The sequence below is a fragment of the Octodon degus genome, unplaced genomic scaffold, assembly GCF_000260255.1.
Source record: "Octodon degus isolate 3935 unplaced genomic scaffold, OctDeg1.0 scaffold00051, whole genome shotgun sequence".
Taxonomy (NCBI): Eukaryota; Metazoa; Chordata; class Mammalia; order Rodentia; family Octodontidae; genus Octodon; species Octodon degus.
This window is the reverse complement of record NW_004524627.1, coordinates 8,348,342-8,354,950: the sequence shown is the minus strand read 5'-3', so window position 1 is coordinate 8,354,950 and position 6,609 is coordinate 8,348,342.

Genomic DNA, 6,609 nt, shown 5'->3' with positions numbered 1-6,609 from the left:
ATACCTGTTCCTTATCATGACTAGGATGTTTGAAATGCAATGAGATAGTGAGGTTAAGCTTAATAGCCTAAATCATTTGATAATAACAATAAGCTTGTCTTCTGGATGGTTAACAACCTAAGTTTGCAGACCCAAATTAGAGAAAAAGGAGGGCTACAAGGAAAGCCAACATTTTGGCCCTAGTCTTCTAAGATCAATTAAGACTCAGGACACATGAGAACTTGTACTGTAACGTCATGTAACTCGGTAGTGTCCCAAATTTTCTCTTCAAGGAGATTATGAAGCCAAAGAGGAAAGTGATAGATGATATAGAGTGTGCCTAAGCCAAGTGACATGGAGAGAAAACATTCTCTCAGGCTTTCACAGAGAACACATTGGCCAGGCATTGGCCATGACTCATCCACATGGCTGACATTGACAAATGTTCTACAGTCTGAGGTACAGGATCTCAGGATAAAACCTGAGAGGATTTCACTGACCTTATCAGACCCAAAAGCTACAACTCTTGTTGCATAGTTCCTGCTTTACCTTGGTCTTAACCATCCAGCAAAAAAGTATAAAAATTAAATATAAGAAATAAAGCTATGCTGGTATGTTGAGCTGTAGGGGACTCAAGTCAATAATTTCTGACATTGCCAGTCAAGCAGAATACCCAATACTATATGGGCTACTGGACTCTTTTAGAATATTTTTCTTAGTTCACACACCTATAATATTCAAATAACGGAACTTAACAAATAAAGGGTATACAGATGAATGTCCATTTTGTATCTATGTATTCAAAGTGGTTAGGATAGATATATAGTTACATTCTCTCAATGAATAGAGGGATTTGTTCTAATGGTGTTTGTCAATAGGATAATATGTCTACATCTTATACAACAATTAACCACTAGGAAGAATGTATGCAATGTGTTAATTATTGAAGCTGTCCTACCAATTTGATTTGGAATTGTCTCATTGACATTTGTTTATCAATAAAATTATGAAAAAATATTCTGGAAGAAGAAAGTAAAACATGGAAAATTGAGTTCAATCCCCGGTTCCACCAAAAAAAATAAATAAATAGATAGATAAAATAAAATAGAAAAACATGGAAATTGAAGGAAAATTCAAATGGTAAACAACTGAGAGTTGTAAAGCTCTGGTTAAGCCTTCCAGAATGGTTTCTGAAACTGTATAGTCTCAAGTGGGATGCACAGAGCATAACTCTGGGTATAAAGTTGAATTTGCATAATGAGGTCACCGATAGTTGTTTTTTAATGACTTTAGAAATAGGACTTGACCTGGTAACTGTTGAAATACTAAAATAAATATATATTTTTAAGAAAAATAGCCCTATATATGTAAAGAAAATTATAAAAAAAAACATGAGTTCAATTTCTAAGACCTCTGAGTGAATTTGTTATTAGCACTGACATTTTGTGTATGTGTGTATTTGTTTTCAGGTGTATCATGCTCAGTACAGGATATTTAAACTGGAAACCAGAGGCTCATGTATCAAAGATCTCTTTGAAATTCTTTTTCTAGTGTAGAGATTTTTGTTTTCATTCTTAAAGTAGCATTGTATTTTCATCAATTGCTTTGGGAGGGAGTAAATACATATACTTGCTGTAGAGAATGCACTCTACCAATTCTTATAATTACAATCATGTTTGCTGTCTTTTCTTTGGAACACAGAAAATAAACTGAAGAAATTACCAAAAAAAACCCACAAAACATAAATACCATCTGTGGCAGAAAAAAAACCAGGAAATCAACAAGGAACCCTGTAGATCTACAAACTGTAAAATATTCAACAGTAAATCAATAGGAATTACACAAGCCCAGAGTGAAAAGTGGAGCTGACACTGAATGGGTTTTGCTTAGTCTGGATTTGGTTAGCTCAAGAGCCCTACTATATGCTCTGAAGAAACTACTCCCCATGGAGTTTCAAAATTCACCTCTAATGCTTCCGTCTAGCATGAAGTCCAACACACAAGAGTAAATGCTAGGAAAGAAAAACAAATTGATGAATACAAAGAAAATAGAAAAAGAGAACAAGGATGAAAACAGTCAGAGGGTCTTAGAAAGTAAATTCTCAAATATTTTAAAACTATGAAGAAGTGATTTTAAAGTGTGAAATTAAAAAAGTTACCTTATCCTTCCCTTCTAAAGCATTAAGAAGAATTATATACAAAAATAAACATTATAAAGTAATGTTGCCAACTCCATACCAAATACTTCAAAAAAGGAAAAAATAAGCAAGATACATAACCTGTAAAGCTATGCTCAAAACTACAAGAAGGGTATTTTGAGGATTTGCCCATGCATTTGCAGAAGAGAGCAAATCACTAGACTTTTTAAACTATTCATTTACAAATACTCTTAATTTTCATATTGCTTTGCACATCCCCATAAATTAAAATTTGATCTAGCCTTTGGAGTTGGACATAAAAGTATTAGGAACCTCTATTTTACAACTGGAAAAAAAGAATTGCTTGAATTACTAAAGTGAATGCATATCACAAAAGAAGTTCCAAAAAGTTATTAAACAGCCAACATTTTGACCCTAGCCTTTGAAGGTCAGTGAAGACTCAGGATATAGGAGAATCTATACTGTAACATCATGTAACTCACTTGTGTCCCAAATTTTCTGATCAACGAGATTATGGGGCCACAGAGCAACGTGATCGATGTCATAGAGTGTGCCTAAGGAGAGTCACAGGGAGAGAAAACATTCTCTCAGGCTTTCACAGAGAGCAAATTGGTCAAGCAATGGTCATGACTCATCCACATGGCTGACACTGAAAAAGGATCTGCAAACTGCGGTACAGGGTTACATGATAAATCCTAAGGGTACTTGACTGACCTTATCAGCTACAAAAGTTACATTTCTTATTATATAGGTCTTGCTTTATCTTGGTCTTAACCATCCAGCAGAAAAGTACAAAAATGAGGTATTTAAAGTACAGCCACATTAATATGCTGAGCTGGGAAAGGCTCAAGTCAACAACTTCTGCACATAACCCACCACTATTGAGGACTGCTGGACTGTGTTGCATTGTTTTTGTTGAATTTACACAGCTATAGTATTTAGATGCCAATGGAATACCCATCTCTGACAGGACTAAACAAAAAAGGGGATACAAAGGAAGGACCATTTTGTGTATATATATATATATATATATATATATATATATATATATTAGGATAGATATACAGCTACTTTCATTTAATTCAATGAGGAGAAAGATTTGTACTAATAGTGTTTGGACTTAATATCCTGTCTGCATCTTGTACTATGGATACCCACTAAGAAGATAACAATGTACAATGTATCAAGTATTGAAGCTGTCTTATTAATCAGTTTTGAAACTGTGTCATTGCTATTTGTTTCTCAATAAAATAAAATAAAAGTTATCAAAGCTAGAGTATTTCAAGCTGCATTAAATAAAAGTGATAAAAGACAAAGATCAAATAAAATGAAAAAACCTCAAAAATTAAGTGACAATATTCAGGAAAGATTACAAGTAAGAGAATAATTACAGAAAAGGATACTAAACTAGAAAAATAGAATAGAATAAACAAGTAAACATAAGAGAGTTAAAATACAAAAGGAAACAATATTTAAAATTCAAAATGCTGTAAAATAAAAACAATGTGGGTGGGGCCAGTGAGATAGCTCAGCTGACTGAATATTAGGCAATATTAAGCAAGAGCAGCGACTATGGTTCAATCCCTGGCACCACATGCTGCACCTGCCCCGCACCCAGGGCAAGCTGATCTGACCAGAGTCAGGGTGTAGTGGCACATGTCTTTAATCCTAGCTCTGGGAAGGCTGAAAACAGGAGGATCAGTATGAATCTGAGCTGCCTTGTGAGACCCTGTACAAAGAAGCAAAAGATATATTTTTTAAAATAATAATAAAATAAATAAAAACAATGAGATGTGTTACACATTATTAGAAAGGGTGAAAATCTGTAAGATTGACAAAGCCAGATGCTAGGAAGTATTCAGACAAAAAGAAATCTTTTGCTTTTTCCCACTGGTAATTGAACTCAGGACCTTGTGCTTGCCAGGCAGGTGCTTTTGCTGCTGGGCTATCCCTGCAGCACATCCTTATGCATTTCTGATGGATTCAGCCTTTGGAAGAAAGAAAACCTAGCAATAACATCCTTTATTGTTTATCTATCTATGATAGATGATTAGCATCTTTATGCATAATTTCCCAAAACTGGAAGCAACTAAAATGTCTCTCAGGGTATTCACTACTTAAAGCCATAGTTTACATTAAGGTATACCGCTACTGTTACACAGACCATGTGTTTGAACAAATACGGAGGGCTATGTATCCATCAATACTACACCTTAGTAATTTCTCTGTCCTAAAATTCCTGATTGGATGAACAAGCTGTTTCACATTTGTATCACAAGGTATGTCAGCACTAAAGAAGAAATGAGCTACCAAGCTATAAAAAGATATGCAGTAAACTTAAATGTATGTTATTAAGTGAAAAAAAAAAGTCTGATAGGGCTACCTATTGTATGACTCCAACTACTGACATTCTAGAAAAGGAAACACTATGGAGACAATAAAATAGCAATAATGGTGAGGAATAAGGGTCAGAAAAAGATGGAGAGGGATAGCACAGAGAAATTTTAAGACAGTGAAAGTACAAAGACATTATAGTAATGGATACATATCATCACACATTTGTTTAAACCGCTGGGACTATATAACAGCAAAAGCACACCCGATTATAAACTACAGGCTTTGAGTAATAACCATAATATGATTTCCAAATCTATTAAAATTAATATTAATACAAAGAGAAACTAATATGTTTAAAGCTTAGCAGTTGTCTTAAAATATGTTTAAAAGCTTGATTTCAAATCTAAACAAGAATCAATGAATGCCTTTCTTTTTTATTCATAAGATAGTTCTCTCAGCTGACTTTGGCTATCATGTCACTGAATTCTTAAAGAGTCAATACAGAGATCATCTATAATATCTCATGTAATGAATTATGTGATTGATGCTTCAATCAACTCAGCTAAAACATTATTTACAAAAGTAGATAAACAGTAGAACTGTGTACTCATTATTACATTGACTCAGGAGACACTATTAGATATACTAAGATTGCTTGACCACTTGATGAACAGGATTATAGGCAAATATTTTCATTTGAAAGGCTTATTTTTTCCTTTTATATGATAGTAATCCTTTAGCTGATACTTCAAGACCACGTAAATTTCCTTTCTTGACTTACTTTTGCAGTTAGTTTCAACATCTATCAACACTACTCTCCTGCATTGCAAGCTATGATCTAACATTATATTTTTCCTATATTCGTTCCCTGACATGTCACATTAATATTTCTTACTATGCATTTTCTTTTTTTCTTTTTATTTTTTTCCACAATTTTATTGAGAAACAACAATGAGACAGTTTCAAATCAAATTGGTAGGACAGTTTCAATAATTAACACATTGCATACATTCTTCCTAGTTGTTATTTGCTGTACAAGAAGCAGACATGATATCTTATTTGCACACACTATTAGAAGAAATCCCTCTATTCATTAAGAGAATGCAACCATATATCTATCCTAACCATTTTCTGTTTGTTTATTTTCAGGAAACATTTGATGCATTTGTCCTCTAAACCATGTACTCTCAACTTTTTTTTCCCCAGACTAGGAATACCTAGAATAGAAGGTCATCCAAGAGCTATATGCACTCTTACATTCTCCTAGGATTCATTTTCCCGAGGAGTTCCCATTCCTCATCAGTGAGAATTGTTGCCATAAATTATTATTCCTCATGGTACTCTGAACTACTGTTCAGGCAAGTTCTTTTTTATATACATATATCAAAAGCTCTTTATTTTTTATTTATTTTGGTAAGACAGTTTCAATAATTAGCACATTGGATACATTCTTCCTAGTGGTTAATTCTCTACAAGATGTGGACATGTTATCCTATTTGCAAACACCATTAGAACAAATCCCTCTATTCATTAAGTGAATGTAACTATATATCTCTCCTAAACACTTTGAATACATAGATACAAAATGGACATTCATCTGTATACCCTTTTTTGTTAAGTTCTGTTATTTGAATATTATAGGTGTGTTAACTCAGCAAAATATTCTAAAAGAGTCAGTAGCCCATAATAGCATTGGGTCTTCTGCTTGACTGGCAATGTCAGAAATTGCTGACCTGAGTCCCCTGCAGCTCAACATACCAGCATGGTTTCACCTCTTATATTTCATTTTTGTACTTTTCTGCTGGACAGTTAAGACCAAGGTAAAGCAGGAACTATGCAACAAGAGTTGTAGCTTTTTGGTCTGATAAGGTCAGTGAAATCCCCTCAGGATTTATCCTGAGATCCTGTACCTCAGACTGTAGAACCTTTTTCAATGTCAGCCATGTGGATGAGTCACAGCCATTGGTTGGCCAATGTGTTCTCTGTGAAAGCCTGAGAGAATGTTTTCTCTCCATGAGACTCTCCTTAGGCACATTCTACATCATCGATCACTTTCCTCTTTGGCCCCATAATCTCCTTGATCAGAAAATTTGGGACACTACTGAGTTACATGATGTAATAGTACAAGTTCTCAT